Source organism: Macaca mulatta, chromosome 14, assembly GCF_049350105.2.
Source record: "Macaca mulatta isolate MMU2019108-1 chromosome 14, T2T-MMU8v2.0, whole genome shotgun sequence".
NCBI classification, from domain to species: Eukaryota; Metazoa; Chordata; class Mammalia; order Primates; family Cercopithecidae; genus Macaca; species Macaca mulatta.
In genome coordinates, this window is record NC_133419.1 from 120,430,163 (window position 1) to 120,439,506 (window position 9,344).

The window sequence follows — 9,344 nt, forward strand, 5'->3', positions numbered from 1 at the left end:
CTGTGTTGGACTCAGTCTTGTCTGAGGTAAAGGCTCTTACCCTAGGACTAAGGACTATGAGGAGTCACCAAATTGGACCTCACTGGGCCTTCAGAGGTAGAAGATCTGTTGGGGACAGAGTTCTGAGGCCCCCCCGTAGCCAGGGAGGATGTGGGGGTCACTGAGGAGGAAAACTCGAGACGAAAGGCTTCTGCAAGGATGAAGGGGAGGTGGGCAGGCTGGGGGTTCTGTGGGGGCAAAGCCTCCCTTTCACTTGGTTGGGGGGTGACAGAGTGAGGGGACCGTGGGAGTGGGCATTGGGAGGGGCTTGCTCTGTGAGGGGGTCCCACAACCCATCAAGGACTGAGCCTCTGGAGACCGTTTTGTCTGCCTGGTCCCACTGCCAGCCCACCGCTGTTCAGAAGCAGCCCTTCCCATTCTCTTGGATCCTCTGAGGAATCCCACGTTCCTTCTGTTTGACTCAAAGTCCTTCCTACTGTAGGCCTTGCCCATCCCCCCATAGCCCAGCAGGTACGATGTTTGGATGGCAAACCATTTAAATGGCCACGCCTGCCCCAGCCACTCTGTCTCCTTGGCAGCCCCAGTTGTGTGAGGATAGGATAGGGTGCAATTAAGCCCCGGGGCTGTCCTCTCTGCACTGACAGCTATAGGAATGTCATCATGCCTGTGCCAGGCACTCCCACCCCTTTCTTCCAGGGTGCCCACACTCCTGTTCTTTAGAAGAAAGGGACGGAGTCTGATCATCTGTCTGATGCCCACGTAGTGGCTGTGCTGAGTGACGTGTTGTTTTGAGGATGTCCCTGCCCCCCTGGTCTTGCCTTTGGTCTCCAGTACCCAGTGAAGCAAGCTGTGGGCTCTGAGGAGTTCACACCAGAGAGAAACTGCCCTGGAGTGGAGCAACTGAATGTCCTCTCCCCTGTGTGACCGCAGTGCTATAATAATAATAACAGAGAGCTGGCATTTCTTGAGCTCTTACTGTGTGCCAGAGGCACCGCTCTAAGTGCTTACACATAGGTATTCGTTTTCTGTGGCTGCTGTAACAAATTATCACAAACTTTATACATTGAACTTATGGCATAAAGCAACACAAATGTATTATCGTGTAGCTCTGTGGTAGGTTAGGAGTCTGACACAAGTCTCACTGGGCTAATAATCCAGAACGTGAGGCCAGGCGCGGTGGCTCACGCCTGTAATCCCAGCACTTTGGGAGGCCAAGGCAAGTGGATCACAAGGTCAGGAGTTCGAGACCAGCCTGGCCAACATCGTGAAACCCCATCTCTACTAAAAATACAAAAAAATTAGCCGGGCGTGGTGGCGGGCACCTGTAATTCCAGCTACTTGGGAGACTGAGGCAGGAGAATCGCTTGAATGCAGGAGGCGGAGGTTGCAGTGAGCCAAGATCGTGCCATTGCACTCCAGCCTGGGCTACAAGAGTGAAACTCCATCTCAAAAACAAAAACAAACAAACAAACAAAAATCCAGATGTTGGAAGGGCTGTGTTCCTTTCAGGAGGCTCCAGGGGTGATTTCACTTCCTTGCCTTTTCTGGTTTCTGGAGGCCACCATCTTCCTTGGTTTGTGGCTCCCCTCCCCACTCCATTTTCAAAGCCAGCAAATGGTGCATCTCTTTCTCAGATGCTGCTTCTGTTATCGCCTGTCTCTCTAACCCAGCCAGATGGGGTCTTTGCTTTAAGGACTCATGTGATTAGGTCGGGGATACCTAGAGCATCCAGGATCCTCTCTGCATATCAAGGGCCATTCTCTAAGCACATCCACAAAGTCCCTTAGCCACTCAGGGCAACGTATTCACAGGTCCTGGGGATTAGGGTGCTGACAGCTTTGAGGTCCATTATTTTGCCTATCACAACATACTTGAACTTTTTCACACAAAGATGGATGTAAGGTGGGTAGTGTTATTACCCCCATTTTAAAGATAAACACACCGAGGCACAGAGAAGCTAAGTAACTTGCCCAAGTTTACTTTGACAGTCACGTATTCAGGATTCAAATAGGGGCAGCCTGACTCCACAGTTGTACCTCAGTCACTGTCACAAGGAGATATCCAAGTTTCACGTGGTATAAGGCCGAGTCCCCTGTAGGTCAGCAGTGCAGTGGAGGATCATTGTATTTATTGAGCACCTACTATGTGCCGGGCCCTAGGAGGGGCTCCCAGAGGTACATGACAGAGCTCCAACCTGAGCCCGGGTCCCAAGTGCATCATCTCTCCTCATCCTATTGTGTGAAGGGCCACGGGACCCTCCTGTAAAGGTGAAACGGGAAAGGATGGAGCTCCAGTGGGGGCTTGTGGCCCAGGGTTCTGGATTGGGCCCAGGTAGAGGAGGAGAAAGGTGGGTGCCCTATACCTTGCAGGACCTGGCTGGGCCACATCGGAGCCTGCAGGGGCTGACTCACCAGGCTGACTGTGCCTGCCCATCCATCACAATGGGGAATGAGCCCTCCGTGAGCCTGAGACCTGCAAATCATAGAAATTAAGAGCAATTAGAGAGGGAAGCAGCAGCCCCTGGCAGCACTTCCGGCCACAGAGGCAGCTTGGCAACTTTATGGGATGTTTCCTCCCATTTTGTGGTCCAGCTGGGAGACAGAAACAAGCCAGCTCAGCACAAGGCCCCCTCAAGGTGCTTCAGTGCAGCTTGAAGGTGGGACCTACAGCCCCTCCACAACCAGCCGTCTGCCCTGCCTTCCCATCCTGGGGCCTTTTCCCAGCCTCGCCCTGAGGGTTCCTTTCTGTCTGTGCACTCGCTCTGTCCTCTACACTAGACCTCTGGAGAGCTGTGTCTGGGGACCTGCAGGAGGGAGAGAAACAGCCAGGGTCACCTTGATGGGTTGTGGCAGGTGCTGCCTCCACTCCCGTGTTCTCTCCCTCCGCTCTACCTTGCCTAGCCCAGCTGGAGGGGTCTTTCCACTTCCCGGCCAGGGGCAGCTCTTGAACAAACCTTCTTCTTATTCCCCCTCCCTGCTAGGGAAGAGGTGGCTAAGCTCATAGAAAGCATGCAGGCCAAAGCGGCGGAGACCCCCATGGGTTTCAGGTGGCGGTGCCAGGATGGTGCCATTGGTTAAAAGACAAAAGCCAGAGGAATTCTCTAGTTTCCCAAGTACTTTGCTGCCTTGAATCCTTACCCCTTGCCCGTGTCCTTCACCCCACGCCCTTTCCTGAGCTGTGGTGAGAAGGACAGAGAAGGGCCTGGGAGAGGGACTGGCTCTGAGAAGGGCAGAGGTGTCTCTGGAGTTGGGGTGGGGGAGGGGGAGTGGTATCTGGGACAAGGGAGAGTCGTGGTCTGCACCCTTCTCTGGGTGGAAGCTATGATATTGCAAGGGTGCCCTTTGCCCCGCTCTGGGGCCCGGTATTTTAGGATAGGCCCACTGTGCCGGATCAAGGTCCCCTGGAGAGAGAGACCCGAGTGGAGTGGAGGGGCTTCTCTGCTGCTCTCCACCACCCTTCCTGAGGCCTCTGAGCTGGCCATGAGCCAACCCTTCTCCTTCTCCTCTTCCGCCACTGTAGGTGGGGCAGCCTTGGACTCTCAGCCAGACCTGAGTCTGCTGCAGAGGGCTGTCTCCTGATGGGGGCAACAGGGCTGGGTGAAGGGAGACGGAGTGGGACAAGGCTGTGCCCGTGCCCTCACTAGTGTGGGCAAACTGAAGGGGGAGGGGTTGGCAGACTCCAAGGGCAACCTAGACCCCTGTATCCTTGGAGATGGATGGTCAGTGAGGCAGCGCGTGGAGCAGCAGGCGCCACCGGGGGTGCAGGGTTGCTCCACCACAGGCTCGAGTCCGTCCTGTCCTCCCCTTGGGCCTCTGACTGAGGGCTGCTAAGGCCGTTCCCAGTGCCACCATTCTCTGACTCTCCTCATGGTGACTCTGCCTCACGTCTCATCTAACTGGCCTTGGGTAGGTGGCTTAGCCTCTCCGTGCCTCAGTTTCCTCAACTGTAAAATGAGAATAACAATAGCACCTACCTCATAGGGTTATTATGAGGATGAAATGATTTAAATATATAAAGTTTATAGACTGATATCTGTCACGTAGAAAGTGCTGTAGAAGGATTAGCTATTATTATAGTCACTCATGTTATTTCAAAGACCACAATCAAGCAGACGTGGGTTGGAGTCCTAGCTGTTCCACTTAAAAGCTCTGTGGCCTTGGGAAAGTGACTTATCCTTTCTGAGTCTGTTTTTTCACCTGTAAAATAGGTGTAGTAATAATCACAACACTGCATGAAGTTGTGGTGATAGAATGAGACACCTGGAAACATTTGCTGAACGAACTGTAAGGCACCTTGGACAATCCATTGCTTCATCTTCCTGGCTGGGGGTCAGATTGAGCACAGTCTCTACAGGAGGTAGTGGGACTCCTGAGGGGGAGCTGGGATCTTCAGGGTGGCCAGATTGTGCCAGGAAATCCCACAGGGACAGTGCCTGCTCTTGATTGGATAACGTGAGGACTTGGAGCAGGAATCCTGGTTCTGTTCCCAGGCCACCTTGGGACCCAGAGGTGGGGCAGTGGCAGGTGGCAGATAGCATGTAGGAGTGTTGGTGTTGCCTGGGCTTCTCACACTGAGGGTGTGAGCAGACACATGCTGTGGCCAGGCCTGTGAAGGGCACAGGCTGGGCTTTGTCCCCACTGGGTGCCTGCTGATGCTGATGGCACCCTCAGGATAGTCAGACCTGGCAGGGACATGCGTCACCCCCAAGAGCTCCTCCCTGACCTGCAAATCTCAGTTAGTGCCCTACAGGTCCTCAGGGCTCTGCATCCTGGTCTTTGTAGCTCTCGTCACAGTTTGTTATTTTTACACGATTAGTGAACGTTTGTCTCTCCCACGAAAATGTAAGCTCCATGAGAGCAGAGGCTGCATCTGGATGGTTCCTTATGGGATCTGGAGCCTGGAATTGACCCTGACATACGTGCTCAATACTTTCTTGATGACCGAGTATATGACAATAGCAGCTAGCACTTGCTTAGTTTTTGTTACATGTCAGCCATTGTTCTGAGCACTTGACATACACATATAAACCTCACAATACCCCTATGAGGTAGCTATTGATATTGTCGCTATTTTACAGATGAGGAAACTGAGCTACACAGAGGTTAAGTAAATTGCCCAAGGTAATACAGCCATCAGTTGGTGGAGCTGGGATTTAAGCCAGGCAGTTTGGCTCCAGAGTCCATGCTTTTAGCCGTTGTGCTCTACTGCCTCCTTGGAGGAATGAAGGAACGAATAAAACACTTTATTTATTTTGAGATGGAGTCTCGCTCTGTCACCCAGGCTGGAGTGCAGTGGGTAATCTCGGCTTACTGCAATTTTCACCTCCCGAGTTTAAGTGATCTTTCTGCCTCAGCCTCCTGAGTAGCTGGGATTACAGGTGCGTACCACCACACCTGGCTAATTTTTGTATTTTTAGTAGAGCCAGGGTTTCACCATGTTTGCCAGGCTGGTCTTGAACTCCTGACCTCAAGTGATCTACCCTCCTCAGCCTCCCAAAGTGCTGGGATTACAGGCGTGAGCCACCGCACCTGGCCCACATTATATATTTATCATGTATGCTGCTTTCGACAAATGAGTTTTGGGGAGGGAGCGAATGGTGTAGCTCCTCTGCATTAGACCACATGGTGCTGATGAGCAGGACACCCCTGGCTCCTGATTGTCTAAACAGGGAAAGGAAGCCCATGAGGAGCCCTTTGGAGAAAGTCTCCTTCCCATTCCCGTCTCCTCCCAGTCAGGTGCTGAGCAGTATGGGGTGATTGTGCACTCAGATATGTCTAATCTGGGGCTGGTTGTTGGCTCTCTCTTTTCGGAATTAAGGAAGTGCAAGGAGACGGGGCATGGGCACACCATCCCCTGAATTCCCTTCCTGACCTCTGCCTCCTGTGTCCCTGGAGGTGCTGCTGATAGGGCAGGGGCTTCTTTGTCACTGCAGGAGAAGACTGAGGAGGTGAGTCTACTCATCTGGTCCCTGGTTCCTGTCATGTCGGTCCCCAGCAGTGCCTGCTTCCCTCTCTGCTTGGTTCCTGGACCTTCAGGATTTCAAGAAATGCTGCTACCTGGGAAGCCCCTGGGAATTTTTAACAGAAACTTACCCTCTTGGAGCATGACTTAAAGAGACCAGAAAGGGAAGTACCTACTTTGTGGTTGGCACAATGCCAGGGGCTTCACATTTGTTAACTCATTAGCTCATTTGATCCTCACAAGAACCCTATTCTTCTTCTTCATTAACAGAAAAAAATGGGGGCTTGAGAAGGCCTAAGCAAGTTGCTCAAGGTCGTGTGGTATAAGAGGCAGAGATGAACCCTGATGTCAGGATTGTAGGACCCGAGGTCTGTACTGGATCCACTGCTTGGGGACAGAAACAGGTGAGGTGGGGGTGGGGGGCTAGGGTTGGAGCTGTACCAACTGGGATGCCATCCATTCTCCCCAAAGCAGAGATCATTGTCCCAGGGCTGGGACTGTCATATTCCGGTGACATTAACCCCTGGGGAGGAAGAAGGAAACTCCCTAGCAGAGGGGTAGGGTGGCAAGTGTGGGAGGCAAAGGCAGGAGAGGACCTGGGTAGTGGCTGGGGGTAGGGGGACTGTTAGAAAAGATCCCAAGGAAGGGACAGTGAGGAAGCCTTGTCCCAGAAGTGTAGGAACATGCTTCTGGGGGTGTCCAGTCCTGTGGGCTGTTGACTGCAGGGTGCCCATGGTCTTCTCACTCTCCAGATTACTGGGGCATGCACCCACACTGCACACATGCACAGACATGCTCCATCATCCTCTGTCATAGCCTGCCATCACAGACAAAAACAGGCCTGCACCGGGCTCACTCTGACAGCCCTTCACTTCCTGGTGCTCCCCTTGGCTCTTCTGTTCCCAGCCCTATCCACATCCGGCCTGTCTCTGTCTCTCACTCTCTCTCATTCTGTGTGTGTGTGTGTGTGTGTGTGTGTGTGTGTGTGTGTGTGTGTGCGCGCGCGCGCATGTGTCTTCTTCCTAAGCCTCCATAATTTTCTGCTGTCTGTTGGTCTCTCTTAGGTTTGCACAAACACAGGTACCCGATCTGATAATCACTCTGTTGTGTGTCACACACAGGCACCCAGGCATACATAGGCACACACAACCCTCAGTCTGTCCCTCCCTCTGCTCCTTAGCTGCTTGTCTTCTGGTCTTTCACTCCAATCCATGTACAGCTCTGGGGCCTGGAGAACCCCACTTATCTTTAAAGGGTCTGTGCTATTTCTTCTTTTGTTTCTCTCCCCACTGCCCAGTGCCCTCTGCCTGCCTGTGAGCTCTGACTGTTGAGGGGGCTCTAGCAGGCCTGCTACTGACCTCTCAGTCTGTGTAACCTTTTGGGTCCCCTTCCCAGCCTCCATGCAGGCTCTCCCAGCTGGGTACGGAGCTGTGCAGGCCCCCTCCTGGAAGTGGCAGCCGTGGGAGCAGCTGGCCAGGGAATGGCTATGTGGGTGGGGACAAGCAGGGCTGGAAAGGAGTTTGTTTGCCTTGGATTCTTTTCTGTGAAAATTTTTGTCCATTTGCCATGATCCATTGATTTCAGCTGATGTCATTCTGGTACATGGGAGAGACTTTGACATCCATCTAGATCAGGGGCCAGAGCCTGGACTCGGGAGTCAGAAACCTTGGTTCTTGCTCCAGAGGAACCTCAGTTTCTTCATCAGATATATCAGTTTGGAATTAAAGGTCTTTAGTTTAATTCTAAAATTCTGAGCATCTAGGAGACTTCTACTTTAGAGTCTAGCTGCACCCTGATCATCCCAATTAAAATCTCCCTCTCTGTGACTTATTTGTTTATACAGACAACATATGTGCAGACATGCAGACACACACATGCACATGCAAATGCGGCTTTAGCTACTCTGGGTTTTCCAGGAACTTCCTCAACTCAAGTGGGACGTAGCCTCCTTGTGTGTGCTGCAGTGTGTGCTCACTCCACTTCACTCCACGGCACATCACTGGGTTGAAATGTACCTACTGATGACAGTGACCTAGGACAATGACCCACCTCTCCATCTGTCCCCACACCCCCTCCCCTAAGATTAAAGACCCAAATCCTGAGTCTTGCTCTTGCTGCTCCCCCCTTGGCTGTGAGAAAGAAAAGGGAAGTAGGAACAGCCCAGGAGGGGTGTGGAGTGATCACGGGACCCTGGAATGTCAGGGCTCGAAGGGACCACCTGACTTCTAGCCTAGTCAACAGGTTTCCAAACATTTCACTTCATGTGTGGAACCTCGGCTCTGACCACGCTTACCTGCACATGCAAACAAACACAACTGATTAAAGCCAAAATGCGTGTGTTAAGGTGGGTGGGAGCTTGGCACAGCACGCTCACCCCCATGACCACTTCTACATACCTGTGAGTAAGCAAGCATCCTGCAGCCCTTTCTAACTCTGACAAATACAGCTTAAAATCCGGCCAGCCAGCCCACTGGTTCCTGGTGTAGTCCCCGAGACCAGAAGCATCAGCATCACCTGACGACATCTTCAAAATGCAGATTCTTAGGTTCTGCGGAGTCAGTAATCTGGGGGTAGGCCCAGTGACTCATGTTCAACAGGCTCTCTGGGTGACTCTGACGCACATCCCAGTTTGAGAACTGCTGGTCTAGTACAACCCCCTTGCCTTACAGATGAGGAGTTGAAGCCCAGAGAGAGGTGTGCCTTATCCAAGGTCACAGAAAGTACGTCACTGTCAGGTTATGACTCTGGGCCAGACTGCCTATCTGTGGATGTCTGTGTGGTGAAGCCATGGATTTTTTCACTTGTCCTTCCCCTTGGCTGGCGTAAATACTCAGGGATCAGGGATCCAGAAGCCAGAAGGTAAGAGAGCCTGGGAAATGCACAAAATAGGGCAGGGAACAGCAGGCAGTGGATCTGGGAGCCACAGCAGATGATCAGCCTTTCACTCCCTCACTCATTCATTACATTTCTGGAGCACCCAGGTGCTGGGGAGAAAATGACAAGAATTCTGGGTCCCATCCTCACCAAGCTTAAAGCCTAGCACTGCCCATCCCTTTGGCCAGGGGCACCTGCTCACTTCATCTGGGGGTAAGGGGGAAACCTTTTGCCTCAGGGAGGCTACACTGAGTGGTGACCAGAGAGGGGCTCCTGGGCCTGGACACAGGGGGAGGGATGTGGAGAAAAGCCAGGTTGAGGGCAGAGACCCAGGGTGTGGTTGGTCATCACTTGTGTGTTATGTCTGGGAGGTCTTCTTGGAAGAGGCAGATTCCAGGAGAAGACACAACTTGGGAAGCAGAGGTGTGTTTGAGCACAGGCCAGCATGAGGGAGGAGGGAGCTTCACGTAGAGGAGCAGCCTTCAGAGGTCCCCGGCCTGAGGTGAGAC

The 9,344-nt window shown here is 52.7% G+C and overlaps 1 long non-coding RNA gene across 1 annotated transcript; it reads right to left on the reverse strand.

The window, feature by feature from the left end:
• Positions 1–1,958: 1,958 nt before the first annotated feature.
• Positions 1,959–8,613, reverse strand: LOC114672423 (uncharacterized). Its single transcript, XR_013404342.1, has 2 exons — positions 8,358–8,613; positions 1,959–2,472 (listed from the first exon to the last, which is right to left on the reverse strand). It is a non-coding gene; the product is annotated as an uncharacterized LOC114672423 (long non-coding RNA).
• Positions 8,614–9,344: the final 731 nt, after the last annotated feature.